The 14,951-nt window shown below is 50.3% G+C and overlaps 1 non-coding gene across 1 annotated transcript; it reads right to left on the bottom strand.

Annotated features, from left to right (window-relative positions):
* Window positions 1-1,660: 1,660 nt before the first annotated feature.
* Window positions 1,661-2,046, bottom strand: LOC131910186 (small Cajal body-specific RNA 2). Its single transcript, XR_009379043.1, has one exon. It is a non-coding gene; the product is annotated as a small Cajal body-specific RNA 2 (non-coding RNA).
* Between the last annotated feature and the right edge of the window lie 12,905 nt (window positions 2,047-14,951).

The raw sequence follows: 14,951 nt of genomic DNA, 5'->3' as shown, positions 1-14,951 counted from the left end.
TAGTGCTGGGTTTAAAGGTGTGCACTACCACACCCGGCTTGTGGAGAACATTTTTTACCTCTTCCATCAACAGAGAAAATTAGAACGAGCGAGTTATAATTCCAAGGTGATGTTATAAATGTACCATGGGCCTCTGCCGTCTTCTCTTTGGGGTCTTACTCTTAGGACCTGGGTCATGCTGTGAGGGAGTCAAATGGTCTGTGCAGAGGCAATTGCTCTTTCTGTTTTAACTCAGAGGAGGTGGTACGGCCCCTGTTCTGTCCTCTGTTCTGTCCCATAGGTATACAAGCCTTTGTGGTATTCATATTCTTTATACAGAGTGCCCAGGGCAGCTAGGAGGCTGGCTCAGGACCCTGGGTGTAACTCACTCACTCCGGGCTGGTCAGGTATGTCACTCAGCCACCCCCCCCCCCACCTTTCTCTGATCTTTGGAACATCAGTAGTCACCATGTTCTCACATGCCTGTGAGTTTGTCTCTTGGGAAGCTCTGAGCATGATCTGTGTTTAGTCATGCTTGTGTGAATTCACATACGTTTCTGTGTTGTAGGTCACTCCTGCATGTGGGACAGAAATCAAGCAACCACCACAGAGTCAATCAGGAGGTTCTCCTGACTCCCGATCCTCCTGCCTCCCAAGCTGGGGAGGTTACCTCATCCTTTAATGTAGTGATTTGTGGAAATAGTTTCCCCCATTCCAGAACATACTCCGAAATGCTAGGGACACATCTGGATGTTGAGCCGTGGAGGATGATGCTAGCTGGTGAGTACAGGTCAGGGATCACACTAAAAACTAATGCGCAGGATGCTGTCTGCCGACAGGTAGGTCATTTATTGCCTGGTTCCAGGTGTTTATGGTGCTGAGCTGGAGCAACTTTATTCTAAAGGGAAGTTACACACGTGAAAACATGTGAGTACCTTCATTCATTATTTATTTTTGTCTTGCTAAGCATCAAGCACACAAGCTTGTGCCAACTGGCAAGTACTCTACCACTGCACCATAGCCACTCCTGCGGCCTTCAGAGGCAGGGCCTCACTGTGTAGCGCAGGCTGGCCTTGCTATCCTCCTGCTTCAGCCCAGGTCCTGGCATTAGGGGTGTGCCTAGTCTGGGAGGACGGTGAGCTTTTGGTTTGGAACTCCTTTTCTCCATCTTCCCTCCTCCTTTGGATGCCAGGGAGGGAACCCAAGGCTCTGTGCCAACTAGGCTGGAAGTGGCAAGAGACTCCCTGCCACTGAGCAATCCTTTAGCCAAACTTTGCTCTTAAAACACAGATGCTGGGGCCTGGAGAGACGGCTCATCGGTTAAGAGCACTGACTGCTCTTCCAGAAGACTCAGGTTCGAATCCCAGCATCCATTTGACAGCTACAATGGTCTTCACTCTAGTTCCAGGGGATCTGGCACTCTTTTCTGGTCTCCTCAGGCACTGCATACATATGGTGCATGGTCACATATATGTAGGCAAAGCATGTGCGTAAAATAAAAATAAAATACAGATGTTAAATCAAGTGTGGTGCTACACACCTGTGTGTCTAGAACTCAGGAGATGGAGGCAGAAAGACCAGAAGTCCAAGGCCATCCTCATCGATGTATTGAGGCCAGTCTGGGCTACATGAAACCGTGTCTCTAGGCAGATGTGATACAATAGAACAACATAAAACAGGATGGAATACAAATAAATATGAATTTTTTATTTTCCTGTTGATACTGCCCTGGGGTCTCACTGCACAGTGCTCAAGAAGGGCACAGTGCTCAAGAAGGGGAGTCAGAGAAATTTGGTTTTTCACTTTAGGATGGTCCTGTGGGCTGGGGGTAGGGGACACAGGACTTACCTGATCAAGTAGAATCAAGGTGTAGGCACAGGGAAAGACATGGGTATAGACACACACTCTCCTTCACACTACACACACACACACACACACACACACACACACACACACACACACACACACACACACACGTTCACTGGTCTATCCAGCCCACACTCCTTTCATGCTGTATTGCAGCTGTCCACGCCATCCATCACTCCAGCCGAGCTTCCTCCCACTAAACAGAAGATATTCTCTGACTTCAGAGGGTGTGGCTTGACCTCACTCTACAGCGGTGTGAAAGTGTCCACACAGTCACAGTTTCGCGCTTTGAGGAAATTCAATGAACAACAGGAGTATCAACCACCTTACTCTGGAACCCGCTGTGGCTGGCTAAGCCACGATGCTCCATGGCTTTGCTGTGTCCAGGGCATTCCAGGACAGACTCTGTCTGACATGGAGTTGTCCCAGGAAGAGTGAACTAGAAGTCCCACGGATCAGAAAACTCGGTGTGCACTGTGAGAAAGAAAGCAGGCAGAACTGAGACAAGCTCAGGGAGGCCTGAGGGGAGGTGACAGGGACAAGAGATGCCTGACTCTGGCGGGGAAGAGGAAGTGAGGTGAGGGACCACCGGGTCCATGCTGGTAACGAGGCGGAGCAGGGAAAGGGCTCTGCAGTGCTTGGTGTGCAGAGTTAAGGACAGGGAACATCAGCTGGGGCTTCTCTGCAGAGTCACAGACTTTCCTGAAACCTAATTCAAAGAGTAAGCTGCCAGCACAGGAGGCAGAGGCAAGTGGGTCTCTCTGAGTTCGGGGCCAGCCTAGTCTACATAGTGGGTTTTAGACCAGCCATGACTGCATAGTAAGACCCTGTGTCGAAATAAAAAATGAAAGAACAAATGTCTCCCTCTCTGCCCCATTTCTATCTACTCTTTGGAGTCCATCCAAAACCCTGAGTATATTCGTCCTGACTCTCCACAGAGGAGGCAAAACAGTGTTTTGATTTCTTTTAATTACCTTCTGGAGAGGATACATCTTTGTCCTATTACATACAGAACAGATGGACCAAAACACATTTATTTGTTTGTTTGTTTGTTTGCTTGTTTATCAAGATAGGGTCTCACATAGTCCAGGCAAGCCTCAAGCTGCTCCAGACCTCGAACTCCTGATCCTTCTGCCTCTACTTCCCCCGTACTAGCATTACAGGTGTGTACTGCCACACCTGGTTTGTCCAGTGTGGGGATCGAACCCAGGGTCTTCTGCACACAAGGTAGGCTTTCGACCGATGGAGTTACACCCCAGCCCAGGCCACTCTGGTCTGTTCTGTTACCACGCATGTAGTGAGTGTAAAAACCCGCCTTGCTCACAGCCAGAAGAGGGGATGGGTCTTGCTGACTCCGCTAGATGGCTTTCCTAGCCGACCATTATGCTCTGAGAAGTTTACAGCCGACCAGGAGCATGGGTAAGCACCCCTGCCTCAGCTACACCCCCAGCTTGGTTTTGTTTTTAGACAGGATCTCTACATAGCCCAGGCTGGCTTGGAACTTGCACCAACCCTCCTGTCTCAGCCTCCCAGATACTGGGATTAGAAACGTGTGACACCAGGCTTGGCCGAGGCAGGGACTAGTTCCGGGCTTCCGTGACCCTCTTGCTTCAGTTCCCTGGGTAGTGGGGACTCCAGACGGCTTGTGTCCCCATACCTGGCTTGTCCAGCTTCTTTCCCATGTTCATTAACTACTGGTTCCTGCTTTCTTCGCCCTGACACACAAAGTCCATTGCCTGCTGGCCCAGCTAAGCGGCTCTCGGGCCTTCTATCTGGGGGCAGCTACAGAACCTGCCCCAGACAATTCTGCCTGTGTTCCCCAGTAGGAGCACCCCCAGCAGGCTTGGTTGGTGGGCCCCAACAATATCACACACCAGCACCTTTTCAAATTTGGAGAACTTAGAAATAACAATTGTAGCTTCATTCTCCAGTCCCTACCAATGCATCTGAAAGTGAGTGGGGAGGTGGTGTTTGCATTTGGGGTGTCTCAAGAAAAATGAAGACTAGAACCGCGCTGGAAACTCCCATTGTTGGGATGAGAGGCCCTTCCGGGTCGGGGGAAAGCTCTGGTGACAGTAGCATAAAGACAACTTGGCAGAAGTCCAAGATGACGGGTGCAAAGTGTCTAACTCCTCTCTAGTAAAGAAAGAGAGGAAGGCCCAAGAGGCCAATACTTTCCGAAGACTGGCTTCTCCATGGGCCCAGGGGAGCCAGTGCCACCTGCAAATTCCTGTAGGGCTGCTACCTAAGAAAGGCAAACTGAGGGAATCTGATAGAGCCCAGGAACCAGAAAAACTGGTCCCAGCTCTGGGTTGGAACTGTTTCCTGGATTCTGCCACCTGCCCCCTCCCCACCTCCCCCAGCCCAGCTGGATCTATAATGGCCTCGGGCAAGACAGAAATTCTTTACCCCCAGTAAACCACTGTAAACTGTAATTACGGGGGAGGGATGATCTCAGGGAGTTCTTGGTGCACAGCTGCTTAGAGCTACAGCCTCATAAGCAGGGGACTCGGTCACAGGGAACGGGAGACCACCCTGCGCACCAGTGTGGGGGCCAACGGGGCTCACTCCATGGAAGAACTGATGTACAACTTGCAATTCCTGTTTCCTTGCCTGCCAGAGCGCAGACATTAGGGGCTTGGTGGCAGGTCACACAGGGCTTGGAGATACTGGGGGAGCTGTCATGAAGGGAAGCAGCATGCAACCCTTAAAAGCGGGGGTGGGGGTGGGGTGGGTTATGTACAGATTTGGAAGATGTTCTCCAGCTGTGCCTGAGGCTCAGTGGTAGGGCGCTTGCCTGGCGTGCTCAAGGCCCTGGGTTCGATCCTCAGTACTGGGAAGAGCAAATGTGCTCAGTGGATGGGAGTGTTGGCAGACTGCCGCTGTGAAGAACCAGACAGCAAACTTGGGTTTCGCAGCCCAGATGGTCCCAAGAACAGTGACAAACAGTATGTAAACGGCACAGCGGAGTGATGGTGACAGACACAGATGGTCGGCAGAGCCTAAAATATTTACTGTTTCTGGCAGATCGGAGACCAAGTGTGAGGAACTCTCAGTGGTTCTGGGTGGATGGCAAGCCACAGGAGCAGCTAGGTTCTGCCGGTGCCACCAGGATGAAGGAACTGACTGTCCCTGAAGATGGCCCACAGGGCTAAGCCTCTCATGTTCCCCCCGTGAAAACCGGCCTGCACTAGGGAGTCCTGACAAGGGGCCTGTTGCGAGAGGCGCTAGATTTGGGCCCGTGTGACACCCTGGATCTTGAGCCTGTGACACCCTGGATCTTGAGCCTGTGGCACCCTTGGATCGTGAGCCTGTGGCTTGCTCTGTCTGGGGCTTTGGCTAGGTATTCGATCGGATTGTGGTCCCCACCTGCACTCAACTGTAACCGTATGTCCCCTGAGGACCTGAGGAGGTTGGCCAGAGTGGACCAGCCCCACTGCACTCCCAGGCTTCTGCTTGTTCCCTTAAGACAGTGCCTGGTGTTAGCCTCACTCTCTGAACGGGGGCTCCAGATGCTTGTGAGCCCCCACATGGGTGCTGGTAATTCCTTTGCAAGGTCAGCCAGTGTTCTTAACTGCTGAGCCATCTCTCCTGCCCCTTTGTGCCCCACTCACCCCAATATTAACCTTTCATGACACTGAAAAACTATATGACAGGAACATCTTAGGAGGAAAAGGTGCATTTTGGCTCCATGTTTCAGAAAGACAGAGTGAGTGGAGAAGGTTCCTCATGTCTCTATGAGCCAGGAAGCAGATAGGGCCATGGAAACCAGAGTGGGAATAACCTTCAAAGGCTTACCCTAGAACCTGCTTCCATCAGTCAGACCCCACCTCCTATAAGCCTCACATCCTTCAAAGTATCTGGAGATGGAGCATTCAAAACTCAGAATGTGAGCCTATGAGGGTCATTCTAGACTGAAACCATAGGCTGGGGTTGTAGTTCAGTGGTAGAGGACATTCCTGGCATGCACAGGACTCCAAGATCAATTCCCCTGTGCCACCCTGAGGGTGGGCAGACTCACAGTCCAACATGAATGCCATTCTTAGACGGAGAGACACAGACAGACCAACACCACGAGGAGAGTGCTTGTTGAGCAGAAGCCCAAGTGGCCATCAAAGCAGAGATGGTTGGTGGCTGTCTTCCAAAGGACACCAAGGATTGCAGACACTAAGAGAAAAAGGCAGAGAACATCCTAGAACCTTCAGGGGCTGGGACTGTGGCTCGGACTGTGGCTCAATTGGTAGAGTGTTCATCTAGCATGCGTTTAGTTAGCTCTGAGTTCCATCCTCAGCACCCCATAAACAAGATGTGGTGTCACAGTCCTCTAATCCCAGCGCTCGAGAGGTGGAGGCAGGAGGATCAGAAATTCAAGGTCAGCCTTAGCTACAAAGTGAGCTCAAGGTTAGCCTGGGTTAAATGAGACCCTGTTTCCCAAAAAAGTGTATGGAGACCATGCACGGACTCTATGTAAAACAGTGAATCATTTTATATAAAAGACTTAAGTATTAGAAATGTTACCTTCCTGGGTTTGAGGTGTGTGTGTGTGTGTGTGTGTGTGTGTACCATTCTCTCCAAAAATGGGGGAGGACTCTACTTGGCAAATGCTTTCCAAGATGTAACAACACAGTAGAAAGAAAAGAAAGGAGTTGAGCATCTGGGTTCAACTGGCTCACATAAAAGCTTTGCACTGCTGCACCCTGGGGCCCAGCGGACCGAGCAGGACTTCTGTTCCAGAGGGACGACAGCTTCTTCCTTAGCCACCCTCCCAAGCACCGCTGTCACCCGATGCAGCCATTGCCGGGCCAGGTGCCTCACTCCCCCTTGCCGACTCAGAGGACAACTGAGCTGTGGATCTGCCTTTCTGACTGAGACCTGGTCACCCCGGAGGATTCTCAGAGGCCTGAGTTAGGGGACTGGGGCTCCCGGCATTCTACATTGGAATACGGCCGGGAGAATCAGGCAGGGCTTTTGGTGCCTGTATGGAGCCTACTGCACAGAGAGGAGGGGAGTGAGGCTTTGACACAAGAAGATCAGTGTCATCATGTGACATCATCATATGACCCCTGTGGAGGAAGCAGGGTGATTCACTCAAGAATGAGTTCAGCAGCTGGGCAGGAGAAGATGCCTGTAATTCTGGAGTCCAGGAGGCTAGGATTACATGGTCATGATTTGGAAGCTAGCCTGGGCTACATAGGGTGCTTGCCAAAAGACCATCAGTGAACACAGATAACTAAAACGTAATTTATCTATACCATGGAATATTATCTATCCCTGAAAAGGACGGCCCCTTCCTCCACACTAACGTACTGTAGACATAAAGGACCATGTACTGTGAGAGTCCATGTGTGTGAAATGTCAGGAGGACGGTCCAAGGGACAGGAAGTAGCCGGTGGCTGGGAGAGAGGGTGGAGGAGGGGCTACTAAGGGGTCAGAGCTTCTTCTCTTTTCCTAAGACTCCACACAAGGTGTTTTTTCAGAGAGATGGTGTCTCACATAACACCCCCCCCCCCATACCTGGGTCAGAAAGGAGAGACAAGGAAACAAGTACCCTGGGGGCAGGGGGGCAGGCAGGAGGGGTACATGTAAAGAATGCAGCGTCTTCCAGGGCAAGACACACGGTTCCAAAGGACAGGACAGTATGAGTCACTCCTTCTAGGAGGGGAGAGGCTACACCATCAGGTTCGTCTGTTTTATAAAAAAACAGGATGGGAATCAGCAGTGTTCCTACATCCGGCAGCTCTCACAACCAAGCCCTCGTAAGTCTAGGTCCAGGGAACCGAACGACTGCTTCTGGTCTCTTCAGGAGCGTAGGCCTCCATACTCAGATACACGGAGAGACGGACACACAGACATACACACACACAGAAATACGGACACACACACACACAGAGACAGACACACAGATACATACATAGACACAGACAGACACATAAACACATACACAGACACACAGAGAGAGAGACACACAGATATAGATAGACACATACACAGACAGACAAATAATAAAAACAGGCCAGGCATGGTGGTACAAGCTCTTAATCCCAGCACTTGGGAGGCGGAGGCAGGCGATCTCTGTGTGTTTAAGGCCAGCGTGATCTACACGGTGATTTTCAGGACAGCCAGAGCTACACAGAGAAACCCTGTCTCAAACAACCATTTTTGTTTTTGTTTTTTAGTCCACCTGCCTTTACCTCCCCAGTGCTGGTGTTAAAGGTGTCTGCCACCACATCCTCCACCTTACATCTATCTGCTCTCCTTTAAGTGTCCTTTGCCCCTCTCTGATGGTCCCTTCTATCTTCCTGGCCTCCCAGGGTTCAAGGGCCCTCGAAGAGAAACAGGATGTAAGAGGTTCGTGCGACGCTTGGTTTAGCTTTCTGACCGACCCTTTTAATCTGCGAGGGCTCTCCACACTGCCTTACAAGATGGTCAGGTTGTTTCCTGCTCCTAGTGAGAGTCACCAGGGTTCCTGTGTCTTACCTCCAACACTTGTGGCTGCACCCTTAGCAGCAGCCTCAGCCCTTCCTCCCTGTCTGTCTGTCTGTCTGTCCCATCTACAGCAGGTAGTACCCCCACCCTTCCCGGCTTCTGTCCTCCTGGCTTTCTCAGCTCAGTCCTCAATTTATATACTGATGCGCTCATAGAATCTTGTCTTACTTCATACTCACATTGGCTTCAAACTCATAATGCTCCTGCCTCAGCTTCCCTGGTGTTGACAGGGTTTCTCTGTGCAGCTTTGTGCCTTTCCTGGATCTCACTCCGTAGACCAGGCTGGCCTCGAACTCACAGAGATCCCACCTGCCTCTGTCTCTGGAGTGCTGGGATTAAAGGCGTGAGTCACCACCGCCTGGCTTGACAACAAATAAGCAAAGGACTATCTGATTGGAGAATGAGAGAATCCATGAGAGTTGGTGACTGTCCAGACCAGGTCACCTGAGGCTGCTGGGGGTGCTGAGGGGTCCAAGTCAGAGTCCCCCATCCCAGAGTGGCTGTACATCAAGCAGCTCCCCTGGCCTCCTGGGATTCAAAGGTTTCTGAAGTGTCTGTTCTGTGGACCCAGTGACTCTGCCTTGATTTGCAAGTCCAGTCCTGGTGTTCCCCACCCAGGCAGGCTCCTTCCTCACACCATGTGTAGGCTTTGTAGAGGAGCTCTTCATCAGAGCTCAGAGCCCCAGAGGGCAAGGCAGTGGGCACGCTCAAGGAGCTTAGGTGGCCGTGCAGGGAGAAATGGGGCTTTAGAATGCCTTAAGGCCACCAGCCCTGAGACCCATCTGTACGTCAGGCCCTGTGATGTGGCCCTGCCCCAGGGGCTGTCTCCTGTGTGCACCAGAGTCCTGGCTTCCAAACTCTGCCCAACTCATCTGCTCCTCCACTCCCCTTCCACTCTCCTAGGTAAGTTTCCCCAAGTTTTATTTGGCCTGTGACACCCCAGGGAACTAAAATCCCAAAGGCCTGATCCAGCGCCAGCCACCATTCCTTCCTCCGCTCAGGCTTTCTCAGTGGGGTCTGGGATGGGAGTGAGTGAGTCTCTTGGAATATGCCCCATGTCTTTGTTTCCACAGTCAACCAGTCCAGAAAAACTTGAAAGAGGAGCAGTTTTTAAAGGCATATAGACTCCCAGTCCTTGTCCGCAGATATAGGTTCCAGCAGCCTGACTTACCCAGTTCACTGTTGGGGAAGGGGCAGTTAGTCATTGCACGTGGGACAAAGAGCAAACCTGGGCCAGGTGGAGCTCTGTGGTTCAGAGGCGGGTGCAAACGTTCAGACACATGCCACCTGGGCATTTTTGGAAAATATTTTTATTTAAGTTTTAAACTAATTTTTTGTTGTTTCTGGTGGGGTTGGAACCCAGGACCTCAAGCAAGTTAGGCAAGCGTTCTACCACTGATCTACATACACGATCAGCCGAGAATTCATTTTTGTGTGTGTGTGTGTGTGTGTGTGTGTGTGTGTGTGTTTATAAACTGAACTCAGGGTCTGAGGACCGCCAGGCAAGTACTATCCACTCAGCTTGGACCCGCTTCTTGTGATTTTTTTCTTTTTGGCCGCAGTCAGTGGCACCCAGGACCTTGTGTGTAGGTAGGCTCACCATGGAGTGACACCCCAGTTCTTAGGTATTTGTCTCTCTTCCCCACAGCAGAATGCCAGTTTTCTGCAATGTTTCATCTTCTTTTTGTCTTGTTCACAGTACCTAGAACAGATCTGTATCTGTGGAGTAAATGAGAAGACGGTGACTGTGGGTTGTTAATGAAAACCCCAAAGCCTGGCTGGTGGTATGCCCTTAACTCCAGCACTTGGGAGCTGAAGGCAGGAGGGTCAAGAGTTCAAGGCCATCCTCAGCTATACAGCCAGGTAGTTTGAGATCCTCCATCTCCAACAAATGTGGAAGCCAGGTATGGTGATCCACACCTATAATACTACTATTTAAGAGGCTGAGGCAGGAGGATCACAGGTCCAGGGGCAATCTGAGCTATAAAGTGAGTTTCAGTCCAGCCTTGTCTCAAAACAAAACAAAACAAAGTCAAGATTTCTATGCACTTTAAATGCTGGCTCCTATGTTCCGTTTACAAACCACGTGATTGTAGTTGAAAGGCCTCCCCTCCAAGCCCCAGCATAGGTTTTGGAAACCATAGGTTTGGAAACGGCTCACTGTTCCAGTGGGCTTTGTCTGCCACCTAGTGGCTGTATAGTAACTGCAAGCCACGTGCGCTGGCTCTAAAGTAATGGACTTTGCTGTGTGAAACACACTTGCCTTCAGATAAGCACCGCTGCCATACTTGATCAGACAATTGTTCCCGTGCTGCTGGCGAGAATGCAGATGGGTACAAGTCCCTCTAGAGCAGCAGCTCTGGTTCTCAACTTGTGGGTCGCTACCCCTTTGGCAAACCTCTATCTTCAAAATATTTACATTACAATTCACAAATGTTATGAAGTAGCAACAGAAATAATTTTATGGTTGGGGGTCACCACAATATGAGGAACTGTATTAAAGGGTCTCAGTGTTAGGAGAGTTGAGAACCACTGCTCTAGAGGTAATGTGGAAACGCCTGTCAGAGTTTCCTCTCCCCGAGCAGTGCACCTGCAAGAGACTACCTGGGCATCACACCCTCAACCACCCCAGACATGTACGAGGTGTTTGTGGTTACAGATGACTAGAAACTCCCTGAGAGTCCCCGTAGATGGGTGTGGCAGGATATTCAGAGGTAACCTGCACACACATGGGCGGCCCCGAGAAGCTGGTTGGAAAAATGAGATGTGTTCTTAGGAAAGCTGTGAAGGGAAAGAAACTGGCATCCAACAGAGGGTGAAGCATGAGAAATACACAGTGATCAGAGCAAAAGGAAAAGACACCGGATGGAAAATGTAGCACAAACTGCAGAGACCCGCTGCCCTCAGGGCTGTGCCTGGGAAGCCATGGAGAGAGAGAGAAAAAGACGGCATCAGAGGAGGAAAGAGAGGTGCTTCCTCGGGGCACTGTCTCCAAAGCTTTGACTCTTGGAGCCTTGGAAACAGCTCACATGACCTCATGTGACTTAAAGTACATAGACGATCATCAGAGGCAGGCAGAAGTGGGGGTCCAGGATGGACTGGAAATACTGGCACAGGGAGGCCACCGCACCACAGACACATCTCAGGGTTTTGTGGCAGCTTCTCTCTAGCGTGGCCGTTGACCATTGCCCACAACTCCGTGCTCCCCGGATGATCCCACCCACAGATGATCCCGGCTCACGTTGGGAGTCCCAGCCATGCCAACCCACCCACAGATGATCCTTGGTCACGTTGGGAGTCCCGTGAGTTTCTGGAGCTGGGTGCTAAGGGGAAGATGATCCTCCTTACGTTATAAGTCATAACATTTCCTCACTTGCTTGTAGAGGGACTGGGCAAACAGGAAGAGGTGCTAATGAAACATCTGTCTGCACACAGAGAAAGAGGCAATGTAGTGAGCAGGCATACTAGTGTGCTGAGGCGCAGAGGGTCTCCTTTCTGGCATGCCAGGAAGGCCTCACTGGGACTGGCTGCTGAGTGGAGAAGCTGGAGGGCGTGTGTGTGTGTGTGTGTGTGTGTGTGTGTGTGTGTGTGTGTGTGTGGGCAAAGGTCCTGAGGCAGAAATGAGCTTGGCTAATAAGCATAGTTGGGAGGAGACTGGTCTCAGAGCCAGGAGACAGAGCCCCTCAGGGTCTCTCGGGCAGGGATATGGGATGATATCTGCAGCCCTGTGGGAGAAACCTGAGAGAACTGAACCCAGATGGGAAACCTCCCACACTATAATAATTTGCATACTGTAATTTGAATATTATATTTACTCTTTTTTATTATTTATTTATTTTAGTATTTTGAGACAGGGTTCCTCTGTGTAACAATCCTGGCTGTCCTGGAACTCACTTTGTAGACCAGTCTGGCCTCAAATTCACAGAGATCCACCTGCTTTTGACTCCCAAGTGCTGGGATTTAAGGCATGTACCACCATGGCTGGCTTTGTTTGCTGTTTTATTGTCTGTTTCCCAGAGAATACACTACAGCATAATGTGAAATTGCTTTGAAAATGCTCACCATTAACTCAAAGGTTTTAAAAAATTGTACAGGCCAGGTGTGGTGGTGCACATCATTAATCCCATCGCTTGGGAAGCAGGTAGGCAGATCACTGAGTTCAAGGCTAGCCTGGTCTACATAGTGAGACTTTGTCTCAAAAAACAAGAAGCAAAAAATTATACTGGACTAAAGACTATTCCAGTCATGTGACCCAGCCAGTGCCCTTGAGCATTTCTGCCAAGGAATGAGAACGTATGTCCACACAGAACCTGCCTGTGCACAGCTCTCTGTGGCACCTGTCTGTAAGAGTCAGCACCTGGAAGTGACCACAGTGTCCCTCCACATATGGGAGGCCACACAAAGCAGGGGCCTGGCTGCTTAGCTGTTCTCTCCACGTTCTCTTCTGCAGCTCTCAGGAGCTGCTGCAGCTAGCGTATGGGTGGTTCAGAGTGCAGGCTGGAACGATCCAGAGCCTGGCATGGGCATCCAGGAGAGGCTTTGTGCTAGCGATCCATGCTGGAAAGCAAAAGGGCAGAGAGCATCGGCACAGACCCCTTAACCATGACCTTGGCAATTTGTCCAGCCTGCCTCTTCACATGGTGGCCACAGCCTTTAACTTTCAGCCTAAGTATTAGAAGACACTGTCAAGCTGGGCAGTGGTGGCGCACGCCTTTAATCCCAGCAGAAGCAGGTGGATCTCTGTGAGTTCGAGGCCAGCCTGGTCTATAGAGCGAGATCCAGGACAGGCACCAAAACTACACAGAGAAACCCTGTCTTGAAAAACAAAACAAAACAAGACAAAAAAAAAAAAAAAAAAAAAAAAAAGCAGTTTCTCATACTTGATCCTCAGCTCTTTAATTCTTTGCCCCATTTCTATGACTCAAGGCCCAGGAGAAGGCAGGGTTGGATGTGACGTATGAGAAGCAGCCTGTCGCATGTACCGACACAGTCGACTTCTTTTCTATTGCTATGTAAGAAAACTACCGGAAACCTCATGGCTTCAGGGGCCAGGGGCTACCCCCAGGCCAGAGGTTCCCTGTTAAAGGTCCCCCAAGTCTGCAGCAGGTACCAGCCTCAGCATGTCACTCAAGGCTCCGTTCCTCCTTCCGGGTCCTGACTGTCGCGAATCCATCCTTGCTGAATGGTAAGAGCCCCGTTTTCTTTCTGTTAATTGGGGACTCCTCTTGGATCCTAGAGGCTGTCCTCCACCTGCCACTTGACATGTCTCTCAGTATTTCAATTTCCTTCCCAAGGGCCACCAGGGGGAAGACTGTTGAGGAAGTGTGTCACCATCATCAGCGGAGTACAGATGAGAGCAAGCTTTCTCCGCGGCCGCTCAGGAAACTCTGAGAAGCGTTCCACTCTGTTGCAGTCACTCTGCCTGCCCTGGTGGCATTGAAGCAGCTACCAATGGCATTTAAGTTAACCAGTGTGGCTAGGCTCTGGGGAAAACTTGGACACTGACATGTCATTTCATGTCATAAGGGATTATTTGCTTTGATCTTTTTTCAACCACTTAAAAATATAAAAACAATGACTAGCTTGCAAAGCCACAGAAAACCAGACATGGGCCAGGTTTGGCCAATGAGCTTGTGTACCTTGGCAGCTACAGGTGTGGCGACTGGCTGGAGAACATCAAAACTCTACCCGTAACGAAACATGGAAGCCACCCTTGGTCCTCCCAATATTACCATTATTCCTTTGCCTGGCTGGATTCTTCAGTGTGTGCTGGGAAAATAACGCATGCCTCACATCATCAGCTCCTCCCATTTTTCCCACCCTCTAGGCTAAAGCAAGCTCAGTTAACATTCACAAGGAGGCTCACAGGCACCTGCAAGTCCAGTTTCGGGGATCCGGCGCCCTCTTCTGCCCTCTGAGGTCACCTGCATGCTTGTGGTGTACATACAGACAAGCAGGTACACACATATACACAGAAACACATTTTAAAAAGACTAATTTGAGAACTCTTCTTTAGTTCTTAAACCCCAAGTCACAGAAGGCATCTCCCCCCATCCCTAAGTCCACGCAGCCGACCTTGAACTTGGGATCCTTGTGCAAGTGCTAGCCCCCACCCCAGTGCTGGGACTGCAGACACAGGCTGTTACACCCAGCTGTTTCTCTGCTCTTCAAATCCAACTACAGCATAATTGCTAGTTTACCAGAAGAAAAAAAAAGTTTGCAACACCTCAGGTCTGTGGGATGGAATGAATAAAAAGATTTTCCTGGTTGTGAGAGAAGCAAATGATTCTAGAATTGTCTCTCTTGACTAATCACCGTCATTTTAAACCCACAAAGTTAGACTGTGGAATGGAATTAATCATTTTGAATTGGATATCTGCAGATAGTGTATAGAAACCAACTGTGTCCAGGAAAATGATGTCTGCACCTGCCGCCACCCGACTCCAGAGCCTGGCAAACCCCAGGCCCAGGGATCTGTGTTCAGGAGTGTCCTTGTGCACATCTGTGGATAACTGGGAAATGGAACACAGTTATGGCTCCCAGGGCTGCTGGGACTTGTCATCTTAAACTCCAATTAAAAACAAAAAGGGCGAGGGGAAAAGATCTCACATGGAGGACTC

The sequence above is a fragment of the Peromyscus eremicus genome, chromosome 4 (genome assembly GCF_949786415.1).
Source record: "Peromyscus eremicus chromosome 4, PerEre_H2_v1, whole genome shotgun sequence".
NCBI classification, from domain to species: Eukaryota; Metazoa; Chordata; class Mammalia; order Rodentia; family Cricetidae; genus Peromyscus; species Peromyscus eremicus.
This window is presented reverse-complemented; position numbering and strand designations above follow the sequence as displayed.